The sequence below is a fragment of the Lepidochelys kempii genome, unplaced genomic scaffold (genome assembly GCF_965140265.1).
Source record: "Lepidochelys kempii isolate rLepKem1 unplaced genomic scaffold, rLepKem1.hap2 scaffold_112, whole genome shotgun sequence".
In the NCBI taxonomy this organism is placed as follows: domain Eukaryota; kingdom Metazoa; phylum Chordata; order Testudines; family Cheloniidae; genus Lepidochelys; species Lepidochelys kempii.
Window position 1 is genome coordinate 183,476 of NW_027333594.1, and position 12,312 is coordinate 195,787.

General features: G+C 47.6%; 2 non-coding genes across 2 annotated transcripts; both read right to left on the reverse strand.

Annotated features, from left to right (window-relative positions):
• Window positions 1-550: 550 nt before the first annotated feature.
• On the reverse strand, window positions 551-622 carry TRNAE-CUC (transfer RNA glutamic acid (anticodon CUC)). Its single transcript has one exon. It is a non-coding gene; the product is annotated as a tRNA-Glu (tRNA).
• Window positions 623-10,647: 10,025 nt separating this feature from the next.
• TRNAM-CAU (transfer RNA methionine (anticodon CAU)) lies at window positions 10,648-10,720 on the reverse strand. Its single transcript has one exon. It is a non-coding gene; the product is annotated as a tRNA-Met (tRNA).
• Window positions 10,721-12,312: the final 1,592 nt, after the last annotated feature.

Here is a 12,312-nt window from a genome sequence, read left to right on the forward strand (position 1 = left end):
ACTAAACCACATTGCCTTTCATCAGTGCTACCTGAGCAAGCTAGAAACCAGTGGCCAACAGGTGAAAGGCCCATCGTCTATGCTTAGAACACGACAGCAGCTAGCCCTCAGGAATGGAAGAGGCTAATGGTCAGTTTTGCTGAGATGGTTACTTCCAAAGATTGGTATATAGAGTGGGATGAAAGTTTTTTGAGTGAATATTTTATTTGCTGAAAGAATTTGGTTGACCCCAAATGATTTTTTGGTTTTGTTTCAGCAAGAAAACTGACATCTTGGGTCAACCTGAGTGTCTATTACTGTTGTTACAACATTGGTTAGGCTAGCTAGAAAGGGGGAACAAGAATTTGCACCTGTCTATTTGTGGACAACGAAGTGCACAGTGGAAACATGCCCATATTCTGCTCCTAGTCAATGGGAAGCTTTGATTTTGATATGGTCTCCAAAGCCCTTGCCAAGATCACGTAGAAGATGGAGGAGTCAGGGAAAAACCGTCAATTTGTTCAAATTGCAAGAGAAGAATAAATTAAGGTGTTTTGCTGTAAAGTCACTTTTCCCTGACTGGGAATTGAACCCAGGCCGTGGTGGTGAGAGCGCCAAATCCTAACCACTAGACCACCAGGGAGAAGATGGGGCTGTTGTTCTTCTCAGCTGTGCTACACTTCCCTAGGCTATTTTCTCTCCAATTTCTGAAGCTGCTCCTTTGTCCATTCCCTGAGCGGCTAAGAGCAGAGCGGGCAGGAACCCCTGTGCTCAGGGTCACAACCTGAGCCCAACCCAAGCCACTGAAACAAACTCAAATGATGCGTCAGCTTCCTCCACTAGGATCACAGAGCAACACAAAGAAAACCCAGGAGGAACAATCCTCCTCTGCCTTCACTGACCCCATTGCAACCCTCTCAGCAGCCGACCTGGACATTGAGCTGACAGGAACTTTGGCATAGAGAGCAAGGGAGGGAGTTTGCTCCCCCTCTTTGTCAGCTGATTGCATTCTGACTCCATGTAACGGGGCTCTGAGCGTTGCCATCTTCTGAATTCTGTGTCCTAACTGTGATCATCCGCCCTTCCTTCAGTTACTTTGGGTTCTGCTGTTGTTCACCATTTCTGAGTGGAGATTTTAAATCACGGCTGTTTCTTTGTTAGCATGTCATGGGCTATTAGCAGTAGGAGGAAAAATCACTTTTTGTAGTGGTAAACAGGGTGGCCCATTTCAAACAGTTCTCTGTGAGTTCAATCCTTGAGGGGGCCATTTAGGGATCTGGGGCAAAAATTGGGGATTGGTCCTGCCTTGAGCAGTGGATTGGACTAGATGACCTCCTGAGGTCCCTTCCAACTCTGTGATTCTGTGAAAGGACATGTCAGAGGGCAGGGGACTTGACAAAGCCCTGGCTGGGATGATTTAGTTGGGGTTGGTCCTGCTTTGAGCAGGGGGTTGGACTAGATGACATCCTGAGGTCCCTTCCAACCCTGATCTTCTATGATTTTAAGGCAACCACCATCTTTTCATGGACTCTGTATATATCTCTTCCTGCTGTATTTTCCACTCCATGCATGTGATGAAGTGGGTTTTAGCCCAGGAAAGATTACGCCCAAATAAATTTGTTAGTCTCCAAAGTGCCACAAGTCCTCCTCATTGTTTTTGCTGATACAGACTAACACGGCTACCACTCTGAAAGGAAATCAAGCCACTAGGCAGGCGGAAGAAGAAGCGGAGAGGGATGCGGTGGGGTAAATGAAAGCAGAGGAGGATTGTTCCTCTTTTGTGTTCCTCTTGGGATTCTGATGGAGGAACCTAAATCATAATTCGAGCTTGTTTCAATGCTTTTCCTTGAGCTCAGGTTATGAGCACAGGGGTTCCTTCACTCTCTGTTCCTGTCCCCTCTGAAATGGGGAATGGACCATTTCACAGAATCATAGAATATCAGGGTATGAATGGATTTCTTTAACTGGAGAGCAAGTAGCCTTAGAAAGCATAGAGGAGCTGAACCAAAAATCCCTACATTACCCCCCCTTATGGTCTACTGCAGGGATAGTCAACTATTTTTTGTCAAGGTCCAAAATCTCTGTCAAGATACGATCAAGGTCCAGACTCCAGAGAAAATAATTTTATTTACTTATTATTATGATTTTTAAAAAGATTTCAGGGTCCATTAAAAATTTCTGGCTGTCTTGAGTTGGCCCATGGTACACCTGTTGAGTACCCTTGGTCTACTGGTTAGGAGTCTCCTTGATGCTGCCTTGGTTCCATCCTCAGTCAAGGAAAGAAACTTCTCGACACAATTCTCCATTCAGTCTTCACTGCAAATTAAAAAAAACCTCAGAACTTTCACCCCAATAGCTTATTATCTGGCCGTTTTCTGCCCTGTCCTGTATAAACACCAAAAGGGGCCTTTTTAAAAACCAAAGACTTTGAGATGGGGGCGAACTGGCTGACTCCAGCTGCCTATCTCTATTCACTTGTGTGCTGAATTGAATGAATCTCTTTGGATATACAGCAATCGTGAAGCATAAATCTTCTTCAGTGGATATAGTAGAAGCAATATTGCCTAAATAACACCTGGCTTTTTTCAAAACCAGCAATAGCCACGAGAGGTCCCAGAATCATCTGAGATTGCCTCCAGCTGACAAAGGGCCCATTTTTCAGCTAGGAATTCAACTTCTTTGTTCCCTTTTCTCTGCTTTGAGTCTCTTTCCGCTTGTCTCAGGTAGTGTGGCGAGCAAACGCGCAGGTGGGTGAGATAATATCTTTGACTGGGCCAGCTTCTGTTGGGGACAAAGACAAGCTTTTCTGGGACCTGCATGGCTACAACTACATAGCAAATGCTCATAAGCCATGAATTAGTTCTTCTTTCACACTGGAATGCATCACTTTTGGTGTGACACCAAGAAATTATTTATTAGCCCGTATAACCATTTCTTCTCCACATGTTGAGATTATCTTTTGACTGTAATGCCATCCTGTATTAAAATTCCAAATGGTCAATTAGCAAGCACCAAAATAAAGAACAGCCAATTATTAATCTGCCTCACCCCTAGCCTTGCCCAGGATCTCTGCATTGGTTTAGAAAATATTTTCGCATAGATATTTGCAAATTGGGAAGTTTTAAATTGTGTCAGCTTCCGTCTAGAAAGAGAGAGTGGTAAGCTAAATTGCTCCAACAGCGATTTCCCCATCTATGTGAGAGAAAGAATTAGAAAGAAGTAAGGAAAGTGAATCCAAGGTAAATGATTCTGACCTTTCCTTTGAAATGCTCGGTGCAATAAATCAGTGAATATTCCCATAAGTAAACTCCTGTAAGTGACAGAAAGGAGGGCATGGGAAAAGGCTGTCAAATGTTGTGTTAAACTTTAATTCATGAGCAAAATTGTGTGGCCATTAAATTACAACCCTAAAATATCGTAAAAGGAAAGAAAAAGGAACAAAAAGTGTGGGAAATACGGGTGTATTTCAGCAAAGGACTTGGAATGGAGGAAGACCAAAAGTGATCAGTCGGGGGAAAAGGCACTGTTTTTGCCTAGTTTTAAGTCAGGGATATTTTGCGTGTGAAGCAAACTTGATAACCACCACACTACACTACAATCCATTGCAGAAACCAGTTGTGCCCAGCTTTGGATGTCCCCTTCTAAGGCTTTCTCAGCTGCCAGTGTATATCCGCTCCCTCAGTTCCCCTTTGAAGAACAGGACAACAAAGAACTTACTTTCCAAACTCAGACAGGCATCAGAAAAGCTGCAATGTCTCATCCAATTTGCCCTTCTCACAATGAGGCCAAAACGCAGGCAAATCTCGTAAGCAAGAAACCTCACATCCACTCCACTTCTCCATGGACATTTCCCTGCCAGCTCCTCGGGAGCAACCAACAAGACAAGAAACCAAAATGCAGTAAAATCAAGGGCACGTTTCCCACCACAGGTTTCACTGACTGCGAAGGGTCATGTAGAAATGTTTTGCCTTTTCATACCTGAAGACTTGGTTATTCTCTCCTTCCCTGAACTGGAATGGAAAGCGAGGAGATAGGTGTGAGAACAAGAACTCCTAAGCAAAGGAAACAAGGCACCCAGCATATAACCCATCAGCAGGAGATTAAAACCTGGGCTACACTACACAGTTAGGCCCGCCGACAGCATTTTACGTTGTCCTAATTACCTCACGGTGCACGCTACAGCCTTGTCCCATCTATGTAAGTGCCCTGCTACACCCACATAGTAACTCCAGCTCCTCAAGAGGCACGGGGATTGTGTTGGGGTCCTTAGGACAACCCAGTGTCTGTGTAGACACTGCCTTACTCACAGGGGCTGCTGGCTGTCTTGCCAATGTCATGGCTTCCGGCTGGCTCCCTTCATGGCTGCCCTCCGCTCCCTGATCCCAGCGGGGCTGCACCTGCCTGGCTCCTCGCGGGACTGCTGCACGAAAGCTCCCGGCTCCCAGCGCAGGGAGCCGAGAAGCCTGAGCACTTGGCCCCCGCCCCCACTCCTGGCTGGGAGCAGGCAGGCAAGAAGCCCAGGTGGCCGGCTCCCACTCCAGGGAGGAGGTGGGGAGTCAAGAGCCCAGGGGGCAGCTGGGCTCCCAGTGGGCAGCTGCGCAGAGTGAAGAACCCCGTTTCTCAGCCCCCCCACACTGCCCCTCTTCATTCGGTGGAAGCACTCCTGGTGAAGACACACTCCGCCGACAGAAGGAGGGGAGTGGGGACAAACTCAAATTAAGCTTCCGCTTCCTCCATCACGATCACAAGAGAAACTGAAAGAAAACTCAAGAGGAACAAGCCTCCTCTCCTTTCATGCGCCCCCATCACAACCCTCCCTGCTTTGTTTTCTGCCTGCATTTCCTTTTGAAACTGCAATGGCTGCTCCAGAAAACGGTCATGTCTCTGAATTCACAGCAACATCCTGAGGATGATAAAAGTATGAAAGAATTCATGGTCCTTTATGACATAATAATAATAATTAATAATAATAATTAATACATTATTATTTGTATTGCAAGATTAATCTTTCCGTTTTGCAGATTCAGCTCCACATTGATTCTTGTTGCTCTTTGCAATGTATCTATCTATCTTGGCAACAGTATTTGCTGTTGTTTCAGGTGGAGCACTCAGCGTGTTACGTTTTTCTGACAATCTGTGTCTCGAAAATTCTAGCCAATATGCCTGGAACTTCATAGAATCATAGAATATCAGGGTTGGAAGGGACCTCAGGAGGTCATCTAGTCCAACCCCCTGCTCAAAGCAGGACCGATCCCCAATTTTTGCCCCAATCCCTAAATGGCCACCTCAAGGATTGAACTCACAACCCTGGGTTTAGCAGGCCATTCCAAGAACCGTCAAAGTATGAAGGAATTCCAGGTCCTTTTTTATATTACCATTTATCAGTCGTTATTATTTGTAGAGCAAAGATTAATCTTTCATTTTTTTAGATCCAGCTCTACGCTGATTCTTGTTGCTATTTGCCATGTATCTATAGCTATCTAGCTATAAAGGCAACCGGTTTTTGCTCTTGTTTCTTTGTATTTGTACACTGCAACTTTTCAGCCCAAGCCACATGATCCTGATTAATGTGACACCAGCCAGCCATGGGTGATTCATTGCACTGTAGACATATCCCAACGTTATGTCTCCACAGCGATTAAAACACCCAGGGCACCTGTCTCAGAGCCCGGGGCAGCTGACTCAGGCTTCTGGGGCTGCAGCTGCAGGGCTATAAAATGACAATGGAGACAGATGGGCTTGAGCTCAATCTCTGAGGTCCCATGAGGGGTGAGGGTTTCCAAACCCAGGCTTCAGCAGGAACACCAGTATCTGCACCCCACTTTTCAGCCCCACAGCTTGAGCTCCAGAAGCCCACATCAGGTGACCCAGGCCAGCCCTGCTGCCATCTTTATCCCGGGAGAGAGAGACTCTACGGGGACGTCTCCATTGCAGTGTCAGCCCAGGGGTGGCAGGCTGTGCTCAAAGCAGCACCCTGGAAGCCCCATAGTCACCACTCTCATAGAATTAAGGTACGATTTGTACAGAGTCGGCCTGGTGAGCTATCATTGTAAAAGTCGTGATCTGTTGAAGGCTAATACCTGGGTGGATGGTGTGCGCTAGGCTTGTCTGGGAAGTGGTGGAGTTTTGCTCTGGGTGCGTCACTGAAATATGTGATGAGGCTGGGAAATGGCCACCGCCAGCCTTTCCGGTGTGACGCTGGAGGAGCCAGACTCGCTGCTGGCCCAGTGAAGGTATCCACGCTCCCAAGGACTCTCCCAGGAACCGTGTACAATGCGGACTCCTCCGAGACAGCCCGGAGACAATGGACACTGCTTGACTCACATCAAGGCAGAGGAACTTCCTAACAAGTTGGAAGAAATTATGAAAGAGGGGAAGAGACGTCATGACTTGGCCTCTCTCCCCCGCAATTCAACACCTTGCAACACATCTGGAGGACAAAGACTGAACTGAAATAATTCAGAGATCAGAAGAGAAGAATAATAATCCATTCAAATCAACGTCCCCAAACAGACTAGTATTGGTTTCTCAGGAGAAAACTTTCCATGTGGGGGATTTTGTTTTCCCACTCAGACCTTGCCAAGGGAAGCAGAGAGAAAATCTTTGACTTGCCTCCTTCAGAACGCTTGGCCTAGACACTCTAGCTGTGGGTCACTGTCGTGGCCTTGCTGAGAACAGGGGCATTTTAATAATTTGCAGAGGTCCCAGGGTGTTTGGGGGAGATTATGAGGCTATTAGCTTTTGAGATAAAAGCTAAGAAATACAGAACGAGACAATTCTTTCATACATCTGGCCTTTAGACATATTTCATTTAAAGCAGGGGGTCTAACATGCTGTGAGAAAGTGGAAATGTTGGAAGCTCAAATAATTCAGTTTTTTCTAGGTCTTGTGCGTGTGTAAATGGCACAACATGTTAATTTATAAGCACATGGTTCTTAATTTCGTTAAATATATTGTGGTGTGTTAACTATATCAAGTGGGTTGTACAACACAATGACTTTTCCATGCGTTGCCCAAAACATATTTTTAGTATTATTTACATGCACCGAACTCCTTGAACATAAAGTTGTTTATTTCATTCCTGTGCAGTGTGTTGGTAGCTCAGTTAATTGAGTTTATTGTCACTCTGTGTGTGTGCGAGGTACAACATGATAATTTAGTGATGCTGAAAACGTTCCCTTCTCCCTCCGGAACTGCCTTGGAATCACCTTCCCTTTGTAGATTAATCTACTCCTGTCAAGGTTCCTCCCCCAGTCTGAACTCTAGGGTACAGATGTGGGGACCTGCATGAAAAAAACCTCCTAAGCTTATCTTTACCAGCTTAGGTCAAAACTTCCCCAAGGTACAGAATATTCCCCCCGTTGTCCTTGGACTGGCCGCTACCACCACCAAACTAATACTGGTTACTGGGGAAGAGCTGTTTGGACGCGTCTTTCCCCCCAAAATACTTCCCAAAACCCTGCACCCCACTTCCTGGACAAGGTTTGGTAAAAAGCCTCACCAATTTGCCTAGGTGACTACAGACCCAGACCCTTGGATCTTAAGAACAATGAACAATCCTCCCAACACTTGCACCCCCCCTTTCCTGGGAAATGTTGGATAAAAAGCCTCACCAATTTGCATAGGTGACCACAGACCCAAACCCTTGGATCTGAGAACAATGAAAAAGCATTCAGTTTTTTACAAGAAGACTTTTAATAAAAAATAGAAGTAAATAGAAATAAAGAAATCCCCCCTGTAAAATCAGGATGGTAGATATCTTACAGGGTAATTAGATTCAAAAACATAGAGAACCCCTCTAGGCAAAACCTTAAGTTACAAAAAAGATACACAGACAGAAATAGTTATTCTATTCAGCACAATTCTTTTCTCAGCCATTTAAAGAAATCATAATCTAACACATACCTAGCTAGATTACTTACTAAAAGTTCTAAGGCTCCATTCCTGGTCTATCCCTGGCAGAAACCAGCATACAGACAGCCCCAGACCCTTTGTTTCTCTCCCTCCTCCCAGCTTTTGAAAGTATCTTGTCTCCTCATTGGTCATTTTGGTCAGGTGCCAGCGAGGTTACCTTTAGCTTCTTAACCCTTTACAGGTGAGAGGAGCTTTCCCCTGGCCAGGAGGGATTTCAAAGGTGTTTACCCTTCCCTTTATATTTATGACAACTCCTGTGTCTGTATGAGGAAAATATGGTTTCTATGAAAAAAACTCATTGTTTATTTAAAAGGACTGACACCAAACGGCCACACTATGGGGATACAACACCATGAGTAAGAACAGGAGGACTTGTGGCACCTTAGAGACGAACAAATTTATTGGAGCATAAGCTTTCGTGAGCTACATCAGATGCATGCAGTGGAAAATACAGTGGGGAGACTCCTATACACAGAGAACATGAAACAATGGGGGTTACCCGACACACTGTAACGAGAGTGATCAGGTAAGGTGAGCTATTACCAGCAGGAGAGCCGGGTGGGGTGGGGGGAACCTTTTGTAGTGATCATTGGAATTAATTTGCAAACTGGATACAGTTAACTTAGGCTTGAATAAAGACTGGGAGTGGATGGGTCATTACACAAAGTAAAACTATTTCCCCATGTTTATTTCCCGCCCCCACTGCTCTCACATGTTCTTGTCAACTGCTGGCAATGGCCGACCTTGATTACCACTGGAAATCAGAGAAAAAAAGACGAGAGCAGAGTGGTTTCTAGACACCCACCCATCCATCTAGTACAGACACACAGACTTTTCTAAGGCATTAACTTTTCCTTCTCCTTTATGATTCTTTAATGCCTCTGGAAATACCAATTCCTAGAGGCCCCTTTCACAGAGCAAACAACCACAGAGCAATGAGAAAGCTGGGGGCTGCCAGGTTGTTGAGGGCAAGTCTTGAAAGGGATGCCCAAACAATCCAGCTGGATCCCCGGCAACCAGATGTGGGGATTAGCTGCACAGCTGTGGCTGCTGCTCTGAGGGGAGCGGCATAAACTACCTGCCTGTGGATGCAGCCCACCAGCTGGTTCTCCTGGGGCAGATGGTGAGTGGTTGGGCAGGGATGGTGCACCGGCTGGGGTCTGAAATATGAACAGGGGTCTAAGGAACCTCAGCATCACAGTCATCAGGAGTCCAAGCTGCTTGGGGTGAGCTTGTGGGCAATGGCCCAACTGGATTGTTTGTGCATCCCTTTTGCCACGTCCCTTGTGATCCACCAGGGCTTGCAGCACCATGGAAGAGTACCCCTTGCGGTTTATGTAGTGGCCGCCCCGCTGTTCCAGGGCCAAGAGAGGGATATGCGTTATGTCTATCGCCCCGCCGCAGTCAGGGAACCCCAGCGCATTAAAGCCATCCACACTGGTCTGCACATTTCCCAAAGTCACGACCCTTGATAGCAGCTGATCAATGATTGTGTTGGCTATTTGGATCACAGCAGGCCCCACAGAAGATTTGCCCACTCTAAACTTATTCCCGACTGACCGCTAGATGTCGGGCGTTGCAAGCTTCCGCAGGGCTATGGCCACTCACTTCTGAACTGTGAGGGCGGCTCTCATTTTGGTGTCTTTGCACTTCAGGGCAGGAGACAGCAAGTCGCAAAGCTCCATGAAAGTGGCCCTTACGCATACAAAAGTTTCTCAGCCACTGGGAATCATCCCACACCAGCAACGCGATGAGGCCCCAGCAGTCTGCGCTTGTTTCCTGGGCCCAGAATCGGCGTGCCACGGCATGAACCTGGCCCAGCGCCACCATGATCTCCAAATTGCCACACGCCGTGCCATCTTTGTCCATGTCCTCATTAGTATAGTAATCGCACGGTCGTCGTTTCCTCGCCCCGTTTTGCAGGGACTGCACATACTGCTGGATAATGCGCGAGGTATTTACAGTGCTCAAAACTTCAGCGGAGATCTGAGCGGGCTCCATGGCACCTGCACGGGTAATCCTGGAAAACGGGCGCGAAATGTAGGAGAGCAGAGCGGCAGGGGAAGAGGTGCTGTTTGGTTCGTGGTAGCCGAACAAAGGCGGGAAATGGTTGTCTTCTGTGGCTTTCACGGAGGCAGGAGCCCAGGACAGACAACCCGGAGAAGCTCGGAAGCGTGGCACCAGCGGGAGAGCAGAGTTGGAGGCAGAAGAGTTCGATGAGGAAGAGAAAGAGCAGATAGTAGAGAAGGGGAGAGGAAATGAGAGGCGGATTCATAGTTGCAGGAGAGCAAGCGGTGCACCGTCTGCTGAAAGCAGTACGGCGTCTGCATGCCAAAAAGGCGTGAAACGATTGTCTGCCAGAGCTTCCTTATGACATGCACCAGAAACACCCGCAAGAATGTTTTTGCCCCATCGTGCACTGGGAGCGTAACCCAGAATTCCAGTGGGCGGCGGGAACTGTGGGATAGCGACCCACGGTGCACCCGCTCCGCCGTTCGATGCTAGCCTCGGTACTGTGGACGCACTCTGCCGAATTCACATGCTTTAGTGGGGACACCGAAGCCTGAATGTCTAAAATAGCTCCCAAAATTTCAAATCGAATAATTTTGAACTAATTTCATACTGTACATGTACCGTTAGAAAAGTCTTGTGTGTGTGTGTTAGATGGATGGGAGGGTGTCTAGAAACCACTCAGCTCTAGCCTTTTTTTCTCTGATTTACGTTAGAAAATCTAAAGCAGGGAGCAAGAAGAGTTGCCTTCTCTGAGGCTTGAACTCAGGACCTTCAGATTATGAGACTGATGTGCTGCCCGCTGCGCTAAGAAGGCTTGGAAGAGCTTTAGGCTCGGTGCTTATAGAACCAGCTGAGCAGCGGGGAACCAGCTGAGCAGCAAACAGCAGGAGTTTGCCTGGGAGTTCACCTGGAGTGAGCCCACTGAGAATTAAACCCTAACGACTTCTCTGAGGAATTACTGCATCTCCGGAGGAAGCTCATAGTAGGAAGGTAATATGGATGGGGAGTGTTCAACTGTTGTGACCTGCACTGGATGTGCCATCTTTGTCTTTCTTCCAGAGGACAGAAGCGACTTTGTACGAAGTGCAAGCTGGTCTCCATATTGGAAGAGAAGGTTCAAGGTCTGGAGCAACAGGTATCGACCCTGCCTTGCATAAGAGAAACTGAAGATTTCCTGGACAGACGTCAGGATATGCTTCTATGGGCACAAGGTTCTGAAGATTCAGAGCAGGCTGCGCAGCAGGGACAGGAGGACTGTGAAGAAATCTGGCAACATGTGACCTCCAGAAGAAGAAGGGGGAAAGTCCATGGACCAGCAAAGCGGACACAGGTAAGTAACCATTTTCATGTTCTCTCCACAGGTACCATTGCGGGGAGTGACCCAGATGATACGTCTGGGGGAAGGGAGCAGAAGGAGACTCCACCAGTTGAAAGGCATGAGATGCACTGTCCTAGGGTTGGGGGTTCCACGACCACCACTCCCAAGAGAAGGAGGTGGGTGGTGGTGGTCGGGGACGCTCTCCTCAGGAGGACTGAGTCATCTATCTGCCACCCTGACCGGGAAAAACAGAGAAGTCTGCTGCTTGCCGGGGGCTAAGATTCGCGATGTGACGGAGAGACTGCCGAGACTCATCAAGCCCTCGGATCGCTACCCCTTCCTGCTTTTCCACGTGGGCACCAATGATACTGTCAAGAATTACCTTGAGCGGATCACTGCAGACTACGTGGCTCTGGGAAGAAGGATAAAGGAGTTTGAGGTGCAAGTGGTGTTCTTGTCCATCCTCCCCGTGGAAGGAAAAGGCCTGAGTAGAGACCGTCAAATCGTGGAAGTCAAGGAATGGCTACACAGGTGGTGTCGGAGAGAAGGCTTTGGATTCTTCAACCATGGGATGGTGTTCCAAGTAGGAGGAATGCTAGGCAGAGACGGGCTCCACTTAACGAAGAGAGGGAAGAGCATCTTCGTGAGCAGGCTGGCTAACCTAGTGAGGAGGGCTTTAAACTAGGTTCACCAGGGAAAGGAGACCAAAGCCCTGAGGTAAGTGGGGAAGCGGGATACCGGGAGGAAGCACGAGCTGGAGCGTGTGAGAGGGGAGGACGCCTGCCTCATACTGAGAACAAGGGGCGATCAGCGGGTTATCTCAAGTGCCTATATACAAATGCACAAAGCCTGGGACACAAGCAGGGAGAACTGGAGATCCTGGCCAAGTCAGGGAATTATGATGTGATTGGAATAACGGAGACTTGGTGGGATAACTCTCATGACTGGAGTGCTGTCATGGATGCATATAAACTGTTCAGGAAGGACAGGGAGGCCAGAAAAGGTGGGGGAGTTGCACTGTATGTAGGGGAGCAGTATGACTGCTCAGAGCTCAAGAATGAAACTGTAGAAAATCCTGAGAGTCTCTG